We start from the raw sequence: 26,029 nt of genomic DNA, 5'->3' as shown, positions 1-26,029 counted from the left end.
TGGTCTCTTATATCAATCACCAGGGGGGTCTGCGTTCGCGCCCCTTGTACAAGCTGGCACACCAGATCCTTCTGTGGTCCCAGGGCAAGCTCCTCTCGATCAGAGCAGCGTATATTCCTGGGAGATTGAATGTGGGAGCAGACATACTGTCGAGACAGGGGCCGAGGCCCGGGGAATGGATGCTTCACCCCGAGGTGGTGAAGCACATATGGAGAGTATTTGGTACAGCCCAGGTGGACCTCTTTGCGACTCAGGAGACATCGCAATGTCCTCTCTGGTTCTCTCTAGTTCATCCAGCTCCTCTGGGACTGGACGCTATGGTACAGACCTGGCCGAGGCTTCGTCTGTACGCTTTTCCCCCTATCGCTCTGCTCCCGGGAGTTCTGGCGAGAGTACGCCGGGACGGGGTCCGTCTACTACTAGTAGCCCCGTTCTGGCCGGGCCGAGTATGGTTCTCAGATCTAGTCTCGCTCCTCGACGGCTCTCCGTGGGAGATACCGATCAGGACAGACCTACTCTCACAGGCGCAGGGCACGATAATTCACCCTCGCCCGGAGTTGTGGAAGCTGTGGGTGTGGCCCCTGAGGGGGCACAGCTATTAGCAGCTGGTCTCTCAACCGAGGTTGTTGAGACCCTACTCCAATCCAGAGCTCCCTCTACGAGGAAACTGTACGCCCTGAAGTGGAAGCTCTTCACTTCATGGTGCAGAGACCGCCAGCTTGACCCAGCAGACTGCCCAGTTGGTACAGTTCTGGAGTTTTTACAAGCCAGGCTCTCTGCGGGGTTATCCCACTCCACCTTAAAGGTTTTCGTGGCTGCCATAGCTGCTTTCCACGTCCCTTTCAATGGTCAGTCAGTGGGTAGACACCCCCTAGTTACACGTTTCCTCCGCGGTGCGCTGAGGCTGAGACCTCCAGTACGATCCCGTGTTCCCCCCTGGGATTTGGTTGTGGTTCTAGAGGCTCTTTGTAAAGCTCCATTCGAGCCAATACAAGATATCTCAGATAGACATCTGACACTTAAAACTGCCCTGTTACTGGCAATCACCTCACTAAAGAGAGTTGGAGATCTTCAGGCCCTTTCGGTGGCCCCTACCTACTTAGACTTTGCCCCTGGTATGGCCAAAGCATTCTTATACCCTCGAGCGGGTTACGTTCCGAAGGTTCCCTCTGTTACACCACAACCTATCGTACTGCAGGCCTTCTGTCCTCCTCCCTTTCGGGAGCCAGACCAAGAGAAGCTAAACTGTATGTGTCCAGTGCGAGCACTGGACGCATACGTCCACAGAGCTGCCCTGTGGAGAAAATCAGACCAATTGCTTGTTTGCTACGGTCCTTCTAACAAGGGCTCTCCTGCCACCAAGCAGACCCTTAGTCGTTGGATAGTCGAGGCTATCAACGTCTCCTATGAGTCCTCTGGTCTTCCCCCTCCTTTGGGGGCCAAGGATCACTCTACTCGGAGTATGGCGGCCTCCAAGGCCTTCTCAGCAGGTGTGTCCCTCTTGGACATCTGCAACGCTGCGGGGTGGTCCACGCCCTCCACATTTGTCCGATTTTACGATCTTGACATGCGAGCCACGCCGGGCTCTTCTGTTCTCTCGTCTTAGCTGTGCTCTTTTGACTACACACTAGGCAGGGATTTGGAAGTCTGGCAGCGTGGGCACATCGTTCCCCAAAAGCGTTTTGACGCAGCTCGAGTTCCTGAAAAGGAACGTCTCAAGGTTACGTATGTAACCCTAGTTCCTTGAAGGAACGAGACGCTGCGTCGCAGAGCCATACTCCCGGCACCCCTGCCGGCGCTTGCTTCCCTACTCGAAGCTGAAGCCAGCTGCACGGCACGTGCTTTTATAGCTTCCTGGTCGCTACGTCACCCCGCCCGTGACGTCACGCCTTTCCGATGGACTGATTGCACATGATATTCAGAGTCGGTCTCGTCAGGGACGTTCCCCAAAAGCGTTTCGACGCAGCGTCTCGTTCCTTCAAGGAACTAGGGTTACATACGTAACCTTGAGACGTTTTAAATTGCAATAATATTTCACGTTACAGTGTTTGCTGTTGTTTGATCAAATAAATACAGACTTCTTTCAAACTAAAAAATGTCTGGAAACAGCAGTCTGTCCGTCTGTCTCTCTATAGTATTATTTCCAACAAATATAAAAATGCACTGCTAAAAATAAAAATGTTGGCACGGCAAGAAAAAAATCTAAAAATGCTAAAAACATAATGCTAAAAAAAACTTTTATTAATCTCCCATGACACTTGTTGTATGCAAGTTCTGTTATAATGCATTTTCTTGCCTTTGTAAGAATTCAAACTTAAAGTATCACCTAACCACAAAAAGGAACAGCATTCTTGTTTTCAAGAATTGAAACAGTTGGATGTATTGTAAATGTTTTCAAAATAGAGTTTCATGCCAGAACTTTGTATATGCATCAAAGTTTGAAATGATTCAGTTTTTGTTTTTATATTTTTGAAAGAATTCTCTTATACTCACCAAGGCTGCATTTATTTTATTAAAATATGGTAATATACAGTATATATAAAATTATATTCAAACATATAATTTATTCCTGTAATGGGAAAGCTGAATTTTTAAAGTCCATTAATTATGACTTCAGAGTCAAAAATCAGTACACAGATTTAGTGCTCAGTTATTAACGATTATTATTATTAGTGCACACTTATTAATAATGTTTTTTTTAATTAGTATCAATGTTGAAAACACCTTTGCTAGACAGTTTTGTGGAAACCACAACATGTTTTTAAGAATTCTTTAATGAACAGAAATTTGAAAAGCATTTATTTGAAATAGAAGTGAAGTGAAGTGAAGTGACATTCGGCCAAGTATGGTGACCCATACTCAGAATTTGTGCTCTGCATTTAACCCATCCGAAGTGCACACACACAGAGCAGTGAACACACACACACACTGTGAACACACACCCGGAGCAGTGGGCAGCCATTTTTTATGCTGCGGCGCCCAGGGAGCAGTTGGGGGTTCGGTGCCTTGCTCAAGGGCACCTCAGTCGTGGTATTGAGGGTGGTGAGAGAACTGTACATGCACTCCCCCCACCCACAATTCCTGCCGGCCCGGGACTCGAACCCACAACCCTTCGATTGGGAGTCCGATTCTCTAACCACCAGGCCACAACTTCCCCTTACGGTCTTAGAAATATTTTGTAACATTAATGTCCTTACTACCACATTTGATCAGGTTAAACCTTACTGAATAAAATAATTTTTTAGATTTTATTTTTAAAATAGTAATGTATCACGGTTTCCACAATTTTTTAATTAATTAATTAAGAAGCACAGCTGTTTTCAAATGTTTCTTGAGCACAAAATCAACATATTAGAATAATTTTTAAATGATTTATATAGTCCCAGTTTTTAACATTAGCCTCGTTTATCCATTCATAGCAACCATAGCTGAGAATTGGCTGATGCCATATCCACAGGATTAGATGACATGCAAAACTGATCCTCTTTTCTGGTGTGGTGCTGAAGGTAACTCATATCCTTGAATATGTCTGATGCTGCAAGGTTTAACCGCAGAGGACAGAGTGCAGGAACCTTGCCATCTGAGACAAACCACCATGTCTTAAGCACTTCAGTCAGGCACACATGAACAACAGACCACATGAAAAACTCAAGCATCAAAGACAGGGATATGCATCCTTTCACAACACTTTCCTTGGACATGATCTCTTCCAAGACCCCTTTAAGAATTTTTATTCCTTCATTAAAGTTTTCTCCCCCTTAAGCCTCGTTATTACACTGCAGGCTTTGACAAAAAGCATTACAATTGTGAGCTGTGTTATAAATATAGAGCTGCTTCTCTGGGCCTGATCAACGGCACAAGGCAAGTCATTAATAAGGTAATGAAGCTTTTGAGAGAGCCTGGCTGAGGCATTGATTCTGTGAAGGCAGACAGACATGGGATATTCAATTCAATTATACTACTGCATATGAATATCTTTTCTCTGTAGCCTCACACCACATTAAAAATTCTGATAAAAGAATTTCTTAAAGGCTTTCCAAGTACTGTCGACCCCAATCCCTTTTCTCCTGCCAAATATACCGCAGTCAGGTAAGAGGTTTCCTAGATTCTTGAGAAATCAAAAGATTTGACACTGGAGTTCGAAATGTTCGATAAATAATTTAATTAAGAGCTTTCAATAGTGGGTTTCAGACAGGGACAAGGAACTGAAATCTAAATGACTGTGTAAATAATCTTTCTGTCTACTGGCGGCGCTTCAGTCAATATCAAAATCATTTACTTTCAAACCTCTTCTCCTGGATCGATGTCTTGTTTACAGAATGAAAAAATATATATATTGTGAATGGTCAAAATTAAGCACATTTGGAGCTGTAATGCAGCATGAACAATCAATATTCAGAGCTGACAATGAGGATTCTCTTCACTAAGAAGCTTTTATTTCTTCTTTAGCCAATGTAACCAAATCTGTGCACTGAAAAAGCACATGTAATATTTTTATATTGACTTTCTGCTCAGAGATAAGCTCAAACTCACAAAATAACTGTACAATACTATGAAATCTAAATTGTTTTGATGTTTTTAAGGTGAGACACTGCAGGCAAAAACACTGTTTTTTCAAGCACCTGTCAATTTTGAGATTTTGGGCTTTTTGGTTTTTCATAAAGTGCTTTTTCAAACTAGTGGAAGGAAAACATCCAAAAGACACTGTTAAGTGTTTCTTTTATAGCACTTTATCGGTTTGTGTCAATAGATTTCAATTACAATACATATTTTTAAAGGCCGTTTTCTCAAAATGAGTTTTTTCTTCAACACTGAGCCATAAATCTCCACTTCAGTAGCACTTACACACACCACACTTGACATTTTTATTCCTGTCTATATTCTGAAGATTTTTACAGAGGGATTTGTTCATATATATTTTCCTTGATTATATACAACATTTTATTCCCCCCAAAATTGTGAAAATATATTGTTTTCTGGCTGTTCAAAGTATTTTCTGAATTATGGAGTGACAAAAAAAGATAACCAGAATTCCCTCTGTAAAAACATTTGACTCTAATATGTCAAAAAAAATTAACAAAAAATTAGAAACTGACTTCATCTAGTGTTCAGATTTTTGTACTACACATTTATGCAAATTAGCACATATTTCATTAAATAATGCCTCATTTGCATATTTAAACATAACATTTTTGAAAACTTGTAATACAAAACATGTTTGCAATAATCAATGTAATCAATCAACTGGGTAAGTAAGGTGATAACTATTAGTTTTTTTTTTTTTTGCCCTATTCACCTGCAGTGTCTCGCCTTAATACAACCCGAATTCCGGAAAAGTTGGGACGTTTTTTAAATTTTAATAAAATGAAAACTAAAGGAATTTAAAATCACATGAGCCAATATTTTATTCACAATAGAACATAGACAACGTAGCAAATGTTTAAACTGAGAAATTTTACACTTTTATCCACTTAATTAGCTCATTTAAAATTTAATGCCTGCTACAGGTCTCAAAAAAGTTGGCACGGGGGCAACAAATGGCTAAAAAAGCAAGCAGTTTTGAAAAGATTCAGCTGGGAGAACATCTAGTGATTAATTAAGTTAATTGATATCAGGTCTGTAACATGATTAGCTATAAAAGCTTTGTCTTAGAGAAGCAGAGTCTCTCAGAAGTAAAGATGGGCAGAGGCTCTCCAATCTGTGAAAGACTGCGTAAAAAAATTGTGGAAAACTTTAAAAACAATGTTCCTCAACGTCAAATTGCAAAGGCTTTGCAAATCTCATCATCTACAGTGCATAACATCATCAAAAGATTCAGAGAAACTGGAGAAATCTCTGTGCGTAAGGGACAAGGCCGGAGACCTTTATTGGATGCCCGTGGTCTTCGGGCTCTCAGACGACACTGCATCACTCCTCGGCATGATTGTGTCAATGACATTACTAAATGGGCCCAGGAATACTTTCAGAAACCACTGTCGGTAAACACAATCCGCCGTGCCATCAGCAGATGCCAACTAAAGCTCTATCATGCAAAAAGGAAGCCATATGTGAACATGGTCCAGAAGCGCCGTCGTGTCCTGTGGGCCAAGGCTCATTTAAAATGGACTATTTCAAAGTGGAATAGTGTTTTATGGTAAGACGAGTCCAAATTTGACATTCTTGTTGGAAATCACGGACGCCGTGTCCTCCGGGCTAAAGAGGAGGGAGACCTTCCAGCATGTTATCAGCGTTCAGTTCAAAAGCCAGCATCTCTGATGGTATGGGGGTGCATAAGTGCATACGGTATGGGCAGCTTGCATGTTTTGGAAGGTTCTGTGAATGCTGAAAGGTATATAAAGGTTTTAGAGCAACATATGCTTCCCTCCAAACAACGTCTATTTCAGGGAAGGCCTTGTTTATTTCAGCAGGACAATGCAAAACCATATACTGCAGCTATAACAACAGCATGGCTTCGTCGTAGAAGAGTCCGGGTGCTAACCTGGCCTGCCTGCAGTCCAGATCTTTCACCTATAGAGAACATTTGGCGCATCATTAAACGAAAAATACGTCAAAGACGACCACGAACTCTTCAGCAGCTGGAAATCTATATAAGGCAAGAATGGGACCAAATTCCAACAGCAAAACTCCAGCAACTCATAGCCTCAATGCCCAGACGTCTTCAAACTGTTTTGAAAAGAAAAGGAGATGCTACACCATGGTAAACATGCCCCGTCCCAACTATTTTGAGACCTGTAGCAGAAATCAAAATAGAAATGAGCTCATTTTGTGCATAAAATTGTAAACTTTCTCAGTTTAAACATTTGCTATGTTATCTATTTTCTATTGTGAATAAAATATTGGCTCATGTGATTTGAAAGTCTTTTAGTTTTTTTTATTTTATTAAAATTTAAAAAACGTCCCAACTTTTCCGGAATTTCGGGTTGTATATAAAAAAGCTACAGAACAGCCACTAGCCAACTCTTACCCTGCACTCCATCATTTTTTAGTTCTCTGTCACTTATTGATATACTGCTATATTGTTGCTTACTTATTTTTGCTATTTATTGTGTATTTACTGCTACTTTACAAGTAAATAGCACATCTGTCAGTGTACTGCACTGCCACTGTCCATTCACTAAAGATCTGAATTCACTACCTACAGTTTATTGCATCTTTTTGTCCCCAAATTTGATTGGTCTGTGTTTTCACATTCCAAGCAGTCTGAAGAACCCAGGATAGTGGTTAGTAACAAGTAAGTAAGGCAAGATGGCGCCTATGTATGTGGCTGGCCGTCTGTCTGAGGCAGGTGTATGTTTGTTGCCTTTATGTGGTTTGACTTCTTTAACCAGACAAATCTGTGCACTCCTAACTTATGACCGGGATCAACTATTGTCCATCAAATTAACTGTGGATGAGTCGCTGATGGCAGATTGTATAGGATGGGGCCGCAGTCCTTCTCCCTACCTGGCTAGTTTTCCCAACTATCTATGGCGCCCGGCATATGATGCACCATGCAGATAGCGTTGCAGGAAAAGAGGACGTCGTGGAGGCATGGCCGTCAAATTAAAGATGCTGCTGACATTAATCCTAAATCCACAGGTTGGCTTTCATCGCTCCCGCAGGCCGGTGCTTATGACTGGTTTGTTTCACTATGTTTCTCTGAGGGGCTGTGTGCTGGATTCAGCCACTGGGAACGAGCTCTCTTGGGGTTCCACAAAGGTTCCTTCTACTATGCTTTCAGGGGAGAGGTGCAGATCTCAAGAATCTCCGAAGTTTGCCTTGTGAGAAATTCCTTTAAAGATTTAATACCAATCAAGCTGGTCGTGACAAGCACCCACTCCGTGGTAAATAAAACTTTTATCTTGAATGATTTTATTATGACAAATAAGCTGGACTTTATCTTTATATCTGAAACCTGGATAAAGACAGGGGACTCCACATCCCACCCACAAAATAGGCCATATGTTAGATCTGATCCTTGCAAGTTGATGACGTAAATGTTTGTGAAACTAATTTCTCTGATCATATGCCAATCCTTTTTAAGACTTTTATTGCAATTCAACCTGTTTATCTAGAAGACTCTTTGTGTTGGTTAAGGAGACTAAGTAATACCTCCAATGTTGAATTTTTTGTACTATTTAAAACAAAATGTAATATATCTATGCTGGAAACACCTCTACAGCATTTAAATGTTGATGATCATTGGATTCTATTAAAATCAACTTGTGAGGACATCTTAGACAGCATTGCCCCACTAAGACCTACAAGTCATGAATTAAAGATAAATCCTTGGCTAAATGATAATACCCATGTCCTCAGAAGGCACTGCAGGCAAGCAGAGGGTAGATGGAAAAAGAGTACATTTCAAGTTCACTATGATATTCTTAGAGACTCGCTATTTAGCTATCAAAAGGCAGTAAGAAATGCAAAAAAAAAAATACTTCTCCAATATTATTAGGGCAAATATTAACAATTTGAAACTCTTATTTCTATTATTAATTCTGTAATTCAACCTTTGAGTAATGTGTATCAAAAGTCCTCAGTTATTTCCTGTGAGGACTTTTTAAACTTCTTTAGCCAAAAGATTGCTGATCAACATGCGCAGATTCCTTTGGTGAAAATGGATCCATCTGACTATCCTGCTTGCATTGCTGAATTGAGGGTTTTTGAGCCTATTATTTTGACTATGCTGCAGGATATATAAAAAAAAGAAAAAAAAGGAACCAACATTCTGTGCAAATTATTTCATACCTAGTCATTTGTTAAAGCAGACCTTTGACTGCGTATCACTGAGTTTAGTAGTGACACCTCGGCTAAAGCGACCAAATTTAGCTCAGGATGAAATGCTGAATTACAGACCAATCTCTCAGCTGCGCTTTGCCTCAAAATTCTTAGAAAAAGTTGTATTGCAACAACTACTTTTATGTCTAAGTGAAAATTCTATAGGAGAAAGGTTTCAACCAGGGTTCAAAACAGCCCACAGCACTGAGACGGCATTATTGAAAGTGTTAAGTGATATCTTCCTGGCCTTAGGAGATAATGTTGTTTTATTGTTGCTTGATTTGAGTGAAGCTTTTGACATGATCGACTATAACATCCTCATCTCCCTTCTTGAACATTCATAAGGGCTAATTAGTACAGTCCTGAAATGGTTTCAGTCCTATTTGAGCAATAGATGTTTTTCAGTTAACTATAATGATAAAAAAAGTCTTCCTTGGGGGTTCCACAAGGCTCTATGCTTTCTCCTATCCTTTTTCTTCAAACTTGCTCCCTCTGGGTAGCATTTTTAGAAAGTATGGAGTATAATTTCATTGTTATGCTGATGACACGCAAATGTATTTACCAATCAGACATTCCATAAAATTAATTTGGGTCAATGCTAGAGTGTTTAAAGGACATGAAAAATTGAATGGCAGATATTTTTTTTAATGCTGAATGAGGAAAAAACAGAGGTCATTGTTTTTAGCCACCCAAACAACTTCACAATTTTTTTTTATTATACTCAAGCCCTCTGGCACCGTATCACCGTATCTTCCTAATTGAAAATAACCTAAAATTAGGTAAACCAATTAACTCAGGCACAGGCTGGTTTTTATAATTTGCGTTTACTAGACAAAGTTAAACCGTTTTTAACAAAGTCAGATTCTAAAAGAGTATTACATACCTTTATTCTATCATAGCTGGATTTCTGTAATTCTTTGTATTCTGGCATCACTGCCACATCTTTGTCTCAACTACAATCAGTACAAAATGCTGCAGTGAGTTACTAAAAACGGTAAAAAAATATGAATCAATTAACCCTGCGTTAGTTTCTTTGAATTGGCTCACGGTCCATTTTAGAATTAAATATAAAATTATATTGTTTGTGTTCAAATCTTTAAACAACCAGGCACCATTGTATTTGGCAAACCTTGTAATCCCATATAATCCTCCCAGAACACTACGATCAGAGAATGAAAAATTACTTACAGTGCCTAGAACAAATCGCCTATATAAAGGCGATCTAGCTTTCGCTGTGATTCTGCCTTTGAAGACTTTGGAATGAGTTGCCCCTGCCGATCAGGTCTGCCGATCTAATGTTGGTAGCATACAAAGATTAGATGTGGTGTATATATTGTATGTCGATATTGTGATTTATGTTGTTGATGTTTGTTTCCATTCTTGTACTTTTTATGTAAAGCACTTTGGTTCAACCTCGGTTGTGTTTTAAATGGTGCTATATAAATAAATATACAGGAAAACAAGAACAGGAAACAAGATTAATCTGTGACTCTTTCTGAAGATTGCATTGATGCACAAATAGCAACAAGTGGCTGTCTTTATGAGTGAGTCATTGAATCAATTACTCAACCAGTTTGTTCAAAACAATTTTAAATGTTTAGGAATTAAACTAATGGTTTTATAAGTGAATCACTCATTTGCTTCTACTTCTCATTCGCTAATTCTTTCCAGTCATTTATTAAAATTCAAAAACAGTAATTATGAAATTATGAAATGGAATACCACTATTTGTACACAAGAACATTTTTTAAAAATGAAAACATACTTTTCCAATGGAGCTTAATCACTGCCAACATTATTAAGGTTGGCTAGACATCAGTGTGATGGAGAAGCACAATGTACTTTCTAAAGATACTGGAATGAGAATAACATTTTATGATGCACTTACAATTTTATATGACTAAACATTGTTTGAGGGTGAGTTTTTATAGCACATCAATGGGAAAATTAGATTTTCTGTCTTAGTACAACTGAATACTTTGTTGTACTGATACATTTTATATTTTGATTTATTTTAAGTTATTTGCTTGTTGACGGTGCCCTTTGAATACATAATGAAGAGTCCCAAAAATGCTATTTAACAAATTTACTTTCAATAAAGAGGTTACAGTGTAATGTTACACATTGCACAATTATGTTTCTTATATTCACAGTGAGTCATAATCACAATATTCACAAACACACGCTGCATTTGATGTATTTGGGTAACAGTTGCTTTGTGTCTCAGAGGAGACAGCTCAAAGTAAATAATTATTGCTTAAAATCTCATCAACGGAGCTTGTCTGTCATGAACTGTTTCCTAATAAACATGGTGTTGGGCTAATTTACTTCTGCTTTGAGCCAGTTCAAAGAAATGTCTACTTTTCACTTCTTATTAAGTTTTCTGAGTATTTTCATGTAGTCTAATCTAAAAATTAGTGCTCCTATTACAGTTCACTCCAGCAGGAAGGTTTAAGAACAGTCTGTTTGTAGAGCAATGCAGCTCAAAGGAGATCAGTGGGTAGAGACCATTGAGAAAAACATTTTAGTATAAAAGTCAAAGGTGGATTTTTTTGTAAATTTTGATTTATTTATTTTTTTGCTAAATTTTGCTGGACCATGGGACAAATGAAGGTGGGGTTTGACCCCCTAAGTAGGGCTTGAACTGTTAAGATGTCTAAAAATTATTATTTTTTTTAACCTAGATTAATCTCAGTAATCTTGGAATTAATCTAGATTAATCTAGATTAAAATAGCTCATTTGAATTCTGCCAAAGGCATTCAGAATATGTGTGCTACCCAAATAAAATAATGACTAAAAGTAAGTCTTTTAGAACGGGTTTCTAAAGCAAGGTGGTGCATCAGACCAGGGGCTGTTTCCTGTTTCCAAAATGGTTTCCATTGGGAAGATTCTTAAAAAAAACAATTCCCTGAAGCAAACCCTGGGGCTTCAGCTGCATCCATGTTAGCACGTCATGTTTGATGTGGTAATTTCTAGGGTTTGGGCATTGTGACATCATTACTTGGCGTGGCCACCATGTTGATGGCCTCCTTTACTGCTACTCGGACTACTGCGCAGTGTTTAGATGTACTCCCTCCATCCGTGTGTCTCCGGTAAACCGTTGCTGTATTGTGGGGTGTAACAGCGCAACATATAATCGCCATGGGGAAAATGAAATGAGAATGGATTAACTTTTCACCGCTTTCCTGCTTGGAGGCACAACCACGGAGACCATAACATCTGAATATTCATTTATATAGCTTAAGTCAACATTGAACATTGACAATAAGGGAAATTTCCCGGGTTACTCATCCAAAATACGGGAAATTTCAACATTCATCTTTCTGTTGCTATCCCTCTGCTGACAGCAGATATCCATACTACAAAACTACTGCATTAACTAAAGTTAAGTGATTTGTGAAGCTAGTTCTGACATGACTTTGCTTACAGATTGGCATGAAATCAGGCTCTCACAATAACCACGCTGTTATCTTAAAAAGCCCAACATCACGCTAAGGTTGCTTTCAAGTAAGCAAAACGATGCTTTGAAAACATCTGTTCGCTGGAAGGGCAAGGAGTAGCAACAGGACAACAACACAGAGACTTGACAGGTCCGATTGAAGGGCTAACGTGATATTTTACAGGAAAATACTAAAACGGGAAGACAGCGGGAAAAGAGCTCAAATATGTGAGAACCCCGGAAAAAAACGGGAGGGTTGACAGCTACTAACTACACTTTTGAAACACATAATTAAAAGTCCATGTGTGAATGGTTGTTAGCACTAACAGTTACTAAACTAGCAGCTAGTTAGAGCGCAGCTTACCTTTGTCCGGATTACTGTATACTGTTTGCCGCTTCTATGATCTGCAGCTCCTGAACCCATCCATTTGTGAACTGTACATGAGACTCCAATGACTAGTAGCTTCGGAACTATTCTGAAGTGTAGGCGCTCACAAAACAAACAAGGTAGCCGAGGATATCTGTAATGCAAAAGTGCGGCAGCAAGTTGTCGTTGGTACACTCTTTGTTGGGAATTTCATATGAATCCAAACCGTTAATAGTGCCGATTTTGTCCACATACCGGTCTCTCTGGCATCCCTATTTAGCGTATCCTTATTAATCCCACAACCTTTCCGCGATTTTAACATCTTTTTTCTTTCTCCCAACTCTGCTTCTTCTCATTCAACTTGCTGTATGTTTACATTCGCGAGGCCATCTACATGGCCGCCACGTCCCAGAATGCAATGCGGCGCCCAAGCCCTGTGGGCATACACACAGGTTCGAAGACTCGTTCTCGCCCCTACAGTGCAATTCGGTTAGGTATACATCCTAATATAGACCCAACTCTCAACCCGACTTTGAATATAGATTAACGGCTATGTTTTTTTTATCGCCCGATAAGAGTCTCCCGTTAACGCAGCACATTAACGCCGATAACGGCCCACCACTACTAAAAATATTGGAAATATTTGCATTATTTGCATTAATATTTGCATATCATAAAATCTGCATTATCTTTAGTGTATAAGAACATTTCAACAGCTTTTTTGGTAACACTTTTTATGAAGCCTGTATTTATAATACATTATAAGGGTATTCTTAAGGCATTATAATGAATGCATAATGCATTATAAAAAAACTTATAATATGCTGTATCATTTCATGAATATTCATAAGAACAGTTTAATATATTATAATATTTACTTATTTGTGTTTATAGATTTTAAGAGTATGATGTTTAATAACACAGTGAACATGTTGCATCCACATTTACAATGGATTATATTTCTGTCACAGTGTCTGGGCTGTGTTCCCTGGGAATCCACTAGATGTCCTCCTTCCCCACGGTGTCTGTCACTTTATGAACCACATTCCTCACGTTCTCTGCTTAATTATTGCACCCAGCTGTCACTAGTTACCAATCATTACACTCTGTCAATTTCCCATTAGCGTTTGTCTCTCCTTGTGTATTTAACCCGGTCTGTCTTAGTATGTGTCACAGAGTCCTTGTTTATTCATGTCCGTCAGTTCGTGCCCTTGCCTTGTCTTCTTGTTTTGTTTCTGTTTTGGATGGATGTTTCCTATTGACCCCTGCCTGGACTGTTTATGCTTTTTGGATTACCCCTTAATAAAAGACTTACCTGCAATTGGTTCTCTCTCCGTGAATCCTTGTATCACCGGTCGTGACAATTTCTCATAGTTATAATGTATTATGAGTCTCATTTCTTGCCATTTTTCTGGTGCTACTTTGAGCCTGGTTCACACGGCAGGATAATTAGGCCGATTTTAGCCCCGATTGACACCTTCCGACAATCTTAAGGATGCTCCGATTATCGTAAAATAATCTGATCAGATATTCCTGCCGTGTGTGGTGTGTTAAGACTGCTCTCCTCTGCTCGGAAGGACGTCGGGACCGCTCTGATCTCAAATCGGGGATATCCAACATGTTGGATTTATTTGGCCCGATTTCTTCTCGTGTGTGGTGTCCCCCGAGGACAAACGATCACGCAGCCTTTGGACTGTGGTATGTAGCCAATCAGAAAGCGAGGTGACGAGGCGGCGAGGAAGTACCGGGAAATAAAATCAAAACAGCCGGCGGCTTGGCGCACCAGAAAGTCCGGTGAATGTCGGAGATAAAGGACTTTGTCTCCACTTCTTTGACCACTTGGCTTTTTTTGTTTTTCTTATGTTTTTTTTTTCGGTTACAAACAAAGCACAAACTATGGGCACTGCATCCTCTTCGTCCGCCATGATTGTTTACTCTGAAGTCACGTTTGATCTCGAGGGATTTTGCGAGATTTCCCGTCTGACCTTGGAATGCTCAGGAGTCAAATCGGTTGGTGTGTGATGTGTTGATTTTGCCGTGTGGCTGCACACCGCACACTGTATGACCAAAACTTTTAGACCCGTGATTTTTTATCGCCGTGTGTGGGGTCTCTCAGGTTTGGAAAATCGGCCGACAATTTTAAAATCGTCCCGTGTGAACCAGGCTTTACTTAAATGGTCAAAGACCACTAATAAGAAGTAATAATAATAATAATAATAATAATAACTTTTTTCTCTCTTTCTCAAACAGCCATAAGATCAGATATCAGATCAGATGAATGTGTAATATGACACATTTGCTTTGAACTATTTTTATTGTAATATCAGTTTGACTATTTTGATGGTACCCTTTAAACAGCTGTTGATAAGTAACTCTGCAACTACATGTAAACTAGAAGTCATTAGAGTATTAGTATGCCTGCTACTGTAAATGTATGCTAACACTTTATTTTGATGGTCAACCAACAGATAAACTGACTATAAGTGTCTTTGCAAGTGTAAACTTTTTAGATTCTACTATTCTTTAGCATACTAATACTTTATTGAGAGTTAGTTGGCATGTAGTTGCAAAGTTGATTAAGGGGACCATCAAAATAAAATGTAACAATATAAAACATTGCATTTTTATTTCAGTTGGAGTATTAAGCTCACATCAATTAATTAACATTAGCTCCACAGGAAACACTCAAATAACACTCAACATCTAGACACTCACAAGCTGTAATATACTGTGCAGATCTTAAATAAACAAATTCAAGATATGATACAATCCATTATACTGTAAATTAAGAAGATTTAATGTGGAGTTTATTGTGTGTTATAAATAATCATACTCTTAAACTTATAACCACATATATGTAAGTATTATGATGTATTATAATTGTTGTTATGATTTTTCATGAAATGATACAACATATTATAAGGTTTTTTATAATGCATTATGCATTCGTTATAAGGCCTTAAGCATGGCTGGACTGGCCATTGGGCATACCGGGCATTTGCCCGGTGGGCCGACGTGCTTTTTGGGCCGATATATCTCATACTCATAATTTTTTTTTTTTTTTTTTTTTTAACGGCCCATAAAATTTGTACAACGGCGGCCCATTTGTTTTGTTTTGTTTTGCTTTGCTTAATTGGCGGCGCTGGGTTTGTGCCGGTGTAATGCATTGGTCAAAGTCAGTGTTAGTTTTTTTTTCTGACAGACCAGCCCATGAAACATGTAGATCAGCGGCCCATTGGCTCTTTTCTTGATTGACACTGGGCTGGCCCAATCACAACTTTAAACGAGTGAGCGAGCGGTAGCAGTGTCAGTGTGTATCTGTAAAAAAAGATGGAGAAGAAACGCAAGGAATGTGCAGATAAATAGCGTGAAAAAATAGAACCAGGCCCTTAAAGCAGACACTGTAAACTGTGTCAAAATATATGTTTTCTGACCTTCATCAGCTCCTGTGGCAGATGATGATAGTGAGGACGGAGGATCAGGAGAGAGATGAGAAAGTGTAGAGCCTGCGGTAAGCATAACTACTTTCAAAACACTTAGGCCATGTCATGAGTGTAGATTTTTTGCACATCTGCATAGTTGACGATTACCGCAATTCACTAGAAATTTAATAAGAGGCGTTTGTAAACCATGTTTTCCACCAAAATAAAAGTTTGATGCAGTTTGCGTCAAAATAAAAGATCATTTGCTTATCTCTTTCAAGTATAGAAATTGGTACAACTAATTAAGAAAGTTTCCTTTATTTTTTGTGCATTTGTTTTACAAAATATGGCTATTACTGTCATTGGATTAATATTATAACTGTTTATAGGTGTAATGTAAATAGACACTGTAACTAAAAGAGGTTTGAATTTTTCTTTGTTTAATTTGCACACTGAATATGGGTTGGAGCTTTTAATTTTGAACTCTCAAAGTGCACCAGATTAATGAATTTAACATTAAAATGCACAAAATTTTCTCACGGGGGGGGGGCATGCCCCCGAACCCCCTTAGAAGGACCGAGGACACACCACCATAGTTTTAACAAAAATCCTGTAAGAAACACTGGTATTGCTATGCCAGAGCCGCTTATAGCTTGTTTTAGGATTCACCGCTGTGGAGTATAGTTCAACTGTATTAATAAATATAAAATTTTGACTTATTTCATCTGTTAACTCTCACTCGTTCCTATACTCACTCATTACATGGCATTAGTGGTTTTAATGAAAAGGAGTTGGTATGCATATAATTAAGGGCGTGCAAAGATGGGTGGTGTTTATGATCATATAGTGGGCCGGTCTGGGCAAAAATGCTCGGGCCGATTTTTTGTCCCAGTCCAGCCCTGGCCTTAAGAATACACTTATAATGTATTATAAATATGGGCTTACCGTGTTACCGCTTTTTTTTTAAGTAACATTTCTGAAACCACAAAATTAGAAGTTATTTCTAATTTTGTGCTAACCAGTATGTGCTAAACAGCCAAACTAAAGATTAACTGAGCCAACAGCTGCTCAAGCAAATATTACACAAATAAATTATATTTTTTAAATATATTAAAATAGAAAATAGTTATTTTAAATTGTAATAATATTTTTAAGTATTACTGTTTTTAATATATATTTACATAATAAATACAGCCATAGTGAACATAAAAGACTTAAAAAAATTATAATAATAAACATAAAAAAAATGTGTCAACAAAACATTTAGTGTTTTATTAAAAACATTGTACAATTCTGGTCAATCTTAGAGATACAGAAGTTAAAACCTTGAAAGGTTTTTTTTTTTCAGCTACAGCCTCAAAGATGTGATAATATTTTAATAATGTCAGCATTCAGTTCTGACTCAAGTTTTAAATGATCTAATTTTGTACTTAATTTCAGTCATGTTTTTGACTTGATGCGCTAATTAAGAACAAAAATAGAATGTGATGTTTTACTATATTCAGTTTGACGTTCACACAGCATATTAAAACAATTAGGAGCTTCAATTGACTATGACAAATCAGTATGGCAGTGTTTATTCAAATGCATTTCACTAAATGTTCCCAAAATTATTCCCAGAGTAAACAATAAAAGTGGTCTGAAACATTTGCAGTGGCTCCAATCAGACAGAGAATGACAAATTTGGAACGAGCTAGCAAGCCAAGGCACACAGCTAAAGAGTATAGAGTGTCAAGGGCTGTCATGCCGTTACATTCTGTGCCAGGATATTCTCATAGCTCATCTAGTCTTCTCAATAACCTTTTGCTACAGATCACATTTGTGTGATCAGAGAATAAAGACAGGGAGGAATGGCAATGTTTCAGCAGGATAACATGAAATCTTAGGCTCAGAACACCTTGTGAAAGTCTGCCAAATGCAATGTAAGACAGTCCCTTCAGGCTAGCAATTTATCTGCCTAGACCGGAAAAAACGCTGCAACAATGCTTACGATAATTAATGTAGATATGTTTTCCTCTCAGTTTAATTACAAGATCATTAGTGTGAGGATATAATGCTACCTGGGCAGTCTCAGTGGCATGGGCAGTGCATTCTAATGTATTTTTGGTTTTATATAAAATCCTATAGTGAATGAAACTCTGTGAATGAGTCATGTAATGTACTTGATAAAGCTAATAATTTAAACTGCTTTTCCCCCCTACAGCTCTTTCCTACAGCTCTCAATTTAGGCATCACAACATTATAATGTTTTTGTTTAAATGTCATTTAAATTAAATTAGCTTTTTCTTTTTTTAAGATTAACTTTAAATTAGTGTTATATGAGGACAATGGTAATCTGTCGATGGATGGAAAGATAGATTAATGGATGGGATGGAAATGGATAGAGTAGATGAGATGGGATGAGATGGATAGGATGTAATAAAGATGATAGATGAATGGATGGATGGATGGATGGGAAGAGAAGAGAAGAGAAGAGAAGAGAAGACAAGACAAGACAAGACAAGACAAGACAAGACAAGACAAGACAAGAGAAGAGAAGAGAAGAGAAGAGAAGAGAAGAGAAGAGAAGAGAAGAGACTGGATGGATAGGATGAGTTATAAAATTATAATCTGACCATAAAAATAGGGAAGGAAGGATCAATGGATGGATGGATGGGATTGGATAGAGATGGATGGAGGATGGAATGGAATTGAACTGTATTTTATAGAGATAGATGGATGGATGGGATGAGATGGGACATAATGAATGGATGGAATTGGACAGATATAGATGGAAAAAAGAAAGCTGTTCACAAATATTCTGATTTGTTATTAAATTTACACAACATATTGTTTAGATTACGTTTAAGATAGGTCTAAATCATATAATTCAAATAATAATACGTTTGCTTGTTTGTTTGTTTGTTTGTTTTATTTCATTTTTTATTTTTATTTTTATTTTTTCAAAATATATTCCAAACGAAGACAGGCAGACAGAAAGGAAAAAAAAAAAAAACACAGGTGAGTCATGTAATGTATCAGATAACCTCTAAACATTTAAACACCCTTTCCCTCTGTCTCTTAAATCATTTGTGACCAGTTGCACATTTCAAAGGTGATGCACAGTGCACAGTGCACAGTGAATCCATGACTGGTCTACCCACGTTGTGCATAGTGCACACTATAACACTCGCTTATCTACATTTCCCATTGCTGGTCATCCCCAGCGTGTTTGAACTCCTATTGTTGCATTACTCTTATCAGAGCTGTTTATAGGAGCAATCTGAACAAATGTTTACTACACTAATTGAGTTGTCGACCCCCCGTTAGAATTATTTACAGCCTTTATCATTAATGTGATGAGCGATACAGATGTTGTTTAGACGCTTTCAAATAACTCTTGTTTCATTATTCTTGCAAAGATATCATTACACCAGATACCCCAGGCTCATGTCTACCACTGTTCTTCTGGTAAAATAAGGCTTTTTTTCCCTTGCAGACTGCATATAAGCTTACATTGCCGTACTCTGTCTGTGAACACTTACATTCTCTTTTATGCATTACCACTGGTGTCTCATTGTCATGAGTTAGACAGTGTTTCACTGCAGTCTTGCCAATTGCTTTATAATAATAGGTTAAACAATGCACAGTGATGACTTTATCACTGCTGCTGAGCGTAAATGACAGTTACATTTTTGCCTACTGATGAGGTTGCTGTAAACAGTCATTAAATTGTTCTTCTCGGTTTCACCATGACATCACTTTGGGAATTTTAAACAAACGCTTGTCAGAATACTAAATGTAGTGGAAACATTTGAAATGAACCTAAAAATAAAAACTGCACTGATACTAACATTTTGCCTGATAAGAAAATAATTTATTTCATGTTGTGGCTAATAACCAATGAATGACTCATGTTAAATTTCTTTTCTATTTTATCTAAATGAATAAATAAGTGATTTTAAATGGCACATTGATAAGTGAATTTATGCACTGATAGTGAATGAAAAATGGCAATGAAATATTCAGAGATCTCATCTTCAGGCATGGATATTTTTATTATATAAAAACAAAATAAAAACTAAAATTAATCTTTTTCAACGCTCTAAGTGAATTTACACATCACAACATATAATAAAAAAATAAATAAATTGCACATATAATATATAATATAACTGCATAAAATACAATTTAACAGTGTCATTAAATTATTAGTGTTTAATAGGATTAACATGGATGGAAAAAAAGAAAGCTGTTCATAAATATTCTGATTCTTTATACATTTACATTTTTTGACCATTTAAATCCTAAAATTGTTTGCTTGTTTGTTTGTTTGTTTAGTCTCATGCCAATAAAACTATTTGAATTGACAGACAGACAGACAGACATATAGATTCAGTTAGTTCTGAGAAAATGCTAGATTTCGCACTATTTATACCTACTGAGTATAATATTAGTAAAAGAAAAGCACATGGTTCGATAAATCGTAAGAAAGTGATTCTCAGACTTCAGTATCAGTGAGCCAGTCTATAAAAGGCTAGGGCTGGCTAAAAAATATTGATATCTCGATATTAATCAATTCTCTTTTTTTACGGAGTGATATTGATTCTTAAAGGTGCCATAGAATGCAAAAATCACTTTTATAAGGTGTTTGAACACAGTTGTGTGGCTGCAGTGTGTGAAAACAACCAGCTTTTAATGGTAAAAATCCTCTCACTTAATGTTTTATAATTCCAAAAAATCATAAACAGTCTCTTCACACAAGCAGTTCCAGACTATGACGACACAGTCAGTGAAAGTCCCACCCATTTGTGACACTCTCTGCCCTATTAGCATATACACAGCCCTGAGTGAAAAGCTGCGGTCCATCATTACTGTTCTCTTGCTGTAGCTGCTGGAGGTGCAATGTCAGTGCCAAAGAGCCATTAAAAGTGTTGTGTGTTGGGATGCACCAACGAACATAGGATACTCCATAGACCGCTGAGGACACGGTGGTTATGTTTCACCTTCAAAGGAAATGTCCCCCCCAAAAAAATGAAAAAGTCCTATACTTTGTGCTAACAATGGACTCGACTGCCTCACAAATGAGGGTCAGTTCAGCGCTGGAGTTGTGCAAAGATTGCTTCTGAAAGGGATCGATACCAACACTTCGTGCGCAAACGTCGAGACTACAAAGTAAGCATCACGCATCATATTTTGTTTTCCAAAAGAGCATCTTGGCTCTCTGTAAGGCTAATGTTGCTAAAGATACCATTGTCTCTGCCTGTTTTCCCTAATGCTGCCTTCATGTGCTACGAGAATGATCATGAATAGGAATGTGGTAGATAAAAAATTGCGTTTGGAAGCAATGTGTGAGGTCATGACACCGGTCTGCCAGCAAGCAGCTCTGCACTCTTCTGAGAAAAAGTGAAAGTGACGTGACATTCAGCCAAGTATGGTGACCCATACTCAGAATTCATGCTCTTCATTTAACCCATCCGAAGTGCACACACACCCAGAGCAGTGGGCAGCCATTTATGCTGCGGCGCCCGGGGAGCAGTTGGGGGTTCGATGCCTTGCTCAAGGGCACCTAAGTCGTGGTATTGAGGGTGGAGAGAGCACTTGTACATGCACTCCCCCCACCCACAATTTCACCGGCCTGAGACTCGAACTGACAACCCTTCGATTGTGAGTCCGACTCTCTAACCATTAGGCCATGAATTCCACGACACGACCACGAAGGGAGCAGGGTTGCCAGGTTTCTGCAAAACAAAACCCTCCTGCAGAAATGAAAAGCAACCTGCGGCAACAGTGTTAAAGTAGCCCCATTCCAAGGAAAACCCGCGGACTTGGCAACACTGGAAGGGCGGCATGAGCACCAGGTCATTCTCATTTAAAGGGGACATACACTTAAACAGAGTGCTTTGGCTCATACCCAAAAATGGCAATTTCAACAAACTATATCTGTTGGGTATTTTGAGATAAAACTTTGCATACACACTCTGGGTACACCAGAGAACAATTTAAAATATTGTATCAATGCATTCTATGGCACCTTTAAATCCCAATAATTGATTAGTGTAGCCTGCTTTCAGTTAACGGACGGAACATTGAAGGGCACTTCCCATCAAATAAATTGCAATAAGCATTGTGCTTTGGTGCTTTTAATATGAAAAAGAGTCTCAGGTTTCAATTTATGTCCATTGTATTACAGTATTCAAATAATAAATGCAGTTTTAACGCTATTTAATGTGGAATGACAGATTACTGTAGCGCCTTATTTCATCAGACGCTGCAGCGCGAGGCGCACGTGAACTAATCATCTCCTCCAAATTTATACCAGTTTCAGCACAAAATAATCATAACTTAACATCTGAAGGTAAGTTAATAGAAAGAGTACAACTTTACAATCTGTATCCCGTCTCTTGTAATCACTCAATCAATGTCTCAGCCGTGCAAATACGTCAATATAACTTCTAAACAATGTCACGTAACGTCACATTTACCTCAGGAACAAACAAATTCGGTGACCATAAATTCATTCGCCAGGTAGAAAAATAAACTGTAGAGAGGGGTATTTTACTAGATATATGCACCATATAACATATTCATCATAATTTTTACTTTTCTTAGAAAATTTGGCAAGTAGTGTACCTGATATATATCCAAAATAATCGATATTGAATCAAATTGAATCTAATCAAATCAAATAGAAATCTTGTGAATGAGAATCAAATTGAATCATGAAATTTGTCAAAACCCAGCCCTATAAAAGGCCCAATAAAAGAGCTAAATAAATCTGGTATTTGAGGGATGCATACACAACCTATTATTGTTTAACCCACAACGTATGTGCATATTTCCTAAACCTTCACATATCAGCCTTTAATACCCTTTTCAGACATGGTAATAACTCATTCATGTTTCTGGCGCCAACTAAATCAACACTGTATCGGCGTAGCTAGATGCAAATAATTTCTCAAGGGAGGTATTTGCAACACTTGCACTGCTTTCTTCATAGTGCTCCTCTAGATATGCAAAAGTGTTTACTAACTGATGTGTATGATGACATAATTGATAGTGAATGACAAACAGCAATGCAAGATTACACAGCGATCTCATCTGCAGGCATGGATATTTTAATAGTTGAGTAAGCAAAGCAGACTGTGGATACACTCAGGGATATAATACAGTTTTGCCTTTGATTCTGCTGATGCATGATGGCAAATCAAAGATTATGCTATCACAGCTTAATTGGAATTTTTTAAAGTTAAACGAGTTCAACACGGATACTTTGAGATGAGATGAAGCCGATGAGATGCCTTGAGATCTGACCCGAGTCATGAATCATGATGTTTGTCCTAAATTAATTTGTGACCTCTGCACATGCACTTACACTTGATGAACCTGAAAAAAGACTCTGAAAAGACTCAGAAGAAAAAAATTCTTCTGGCAGAAGTATCCGATAACTCTTATGGACTATAACCCCTCTGTCACATCCAACAAAATTGCTCTAATTCTTCACTTCAGCAGATAGCTTCAGTCGAATGGCAGCAATGCTATTATCCTGAAAAGTTGTGAGCTGATAGTCACTTTATGTTTGATTGCGCAGTGTCGAAATCTCGGAATAGAGTAGCACTTCACGTGTTATGCTGGAGTCAGTCAGTCAAGTTATTCAATCATCTTTTAAACTGTTTGAATTCAAAGAACATATAGAAAAAATATGAATGGCTAGAGAAATGCAAATTTGTACAGACATATTGAAAACTAAAACAGTGAAATTTATATTGCAAAAGGAAACAGTTTTTAATGACATCATTAATCAAAATTACACATGGCTCTAAACAAACAAGATGCCATCCTAACATGCTAACTGCTTCCTCTAGTCCCCCTGTGCATAGGTTAAAGCTGTAGCCATTTATTTCCATAACTGTCGGGGCAAAGCTAATTTTCTCAAGGACAGCAGTCCTTGGCTGCAGTCTTAAACATTCCCTCATTAATGAGAAAGTGCAGTCATATTATTGAGATATCATTTCCACTTTTACTCATGCTGCTCTGCTCTCTCCATTCTCATCAGTCAAATTAGTCAGTATACTGTAATAATTCACTGGGCTCAGTTTATTTATTTATTTGCTTGTGTGCTGTTTTGTATTAGAAAGAAAGAAAGAAAGAAAGAAAGAAAGAAAGAAAAAGAAAAAGACGTAGACAGCGCAGTGTATTGAGAGGGGATCACTGTTCACTGCATACACTTCTGACTAATGGTTGGAGAACTTTTAGAACTATTTATAACACAACTAATTCTTTAACTTGGCAAATAAACCAACTTGGCCATTAACAGAAGCTAGAGACACTTAACACAAATGCAAAGAGAAGAAAATACAGTAGCAGGCACAGAAAACTCACTTCACCATGTGCAAAATATTGGAAAAAAACACCAAATACTGAATTTCTCTGAGGGGAACTGACTTCTCAGAAAAGTTTAGATGTTATTTTCTTTCTTTCTTACCTCCATATAATGCATATTCATGTAGCATTTATAATCACAGAGCTGCTTTGTTTACAGCGGTAAACCATTAAAGGACAATATATACTCAAAACAAAGTTCCTTATCATTCTTCGTTTAGGGGACAACGGAGACAAGTGAAGTCAATTAAAAGCACACACTTCCTGGGGGTCGAGCGTACTTCGCAGACTCAAACTGAGGTTGAGGTTAGATGTGATGTGATGTGAGGAACCTGTCTGACAATTGTAAGTCTTCTGTGCCAAAAGAAATCTGAATCACCCACTGAATCTTGCAGAGACGGCGAGCATGAACAGGAGTAAATTTAGGTAAGTATTCTATGTGCTTCTTCCTTGACTTTATGCCTCCACATCCCCCGATTGCCTCATAGACAGTAAAAGATTGCCTGCAAGCTTCTCCTCCTGTCCATATGGTAATTTCTCTACTGTGCGACAGACAGTCACAGGTTATGACACAATCGTTAACCTATTTTTACAAAAACTGCTTCTACGGGCCATAATGTAAGATACAAGGTAATGGGGCCTTTTATACATTTTCGTGTTTCTTTAGAAATAATTAATGGACAAATGGAGTCTTTAAATGCCTCAGATGTAAAGTTATTCACTGTCAAAGTGACGCCAAAATGAATGGGAGTCAATGGAATGCTAACAGCAGGTGGGGGTCCGCTAATCAATGGCGGTGCCCAGGGAAGCTTCAATAAAATATGAAACCCTGCCCCCCTGAGTAAAATGAAGATCGAAAAACATGTGTAGCGGTATACTGCTAGCGAACATCCCGACACACCCACTCAATAATCACAACAAAAAATGGGGAAAACGGCAAGCATTTATTATAGCAGGGATTTGCTTCCATCTATGGGCATCTTTATTTTTCCACAGCCCCTTTCACACAGCGATTCTGGATAATACACTGTAATGTGTCCCAGTAATTGTTCCCGGATCATTAGATCTTGGTTCATTCACACTGCCAGTGATTTCCCAGAATATGTGCATGCATTCACACACAACCCGTAAAGGTCCCGTAATAACACTTGACATTAGCATGTGACTTGATAATGAGTTGATAATACTAGGCACGTTAACTTTCACTTAAGCTGGCGAATGATCTCACCTACCCCTAAACCTAACCCTACCCCATGTAGTTAGCTTGTATTACCAGAACTTTCTTAGATAAATACACTATAAGTACACTATAAGTACATGTAAGTACACGTACTGTAAAATAAAGTGCAACCCATATTGTTTTGTCGCGAACGTTGATCTGCCTTCAAACACCCAGTAAAAAGTAAGAGTTGAATGATAACATATACTGTTAGCGAACATCCTGACACGCCCACTCTGATGAAAGCAACATTTAAATGAATATGTAAATATGCGCTTTCCTCTCAGTAATAAAATAAACGCAACAAAACTCATCTGGAAAATTCGCTTTCGCAAGCCATTTCTAACTCCCAAAACAAACTTTGTTTTGGCTTGATCTTTTTTCTAAATGACATCACATCCAGGGCTCGAATTGATGGGGGATGCAGGGGGATGGCATCCCCCTGGTGGAAAAAAAAAAT

The sequence above is a fragment of the Carassius carassius genome, chromosome 40, assembly GCF_963082965.1.
Source record: "Carassius carassius chromosome 40, fCarCar2.1, whole genome shotgun sequence".
Lineage (NCBI taxonomy): Eukaryota > Metazoa > Chordata > Actinopteri > Cypriniformes > Cyprinidae > Carassius > Carassius carassius.
Note: the sequence above shows the minus strand (reverse complement) of the source record.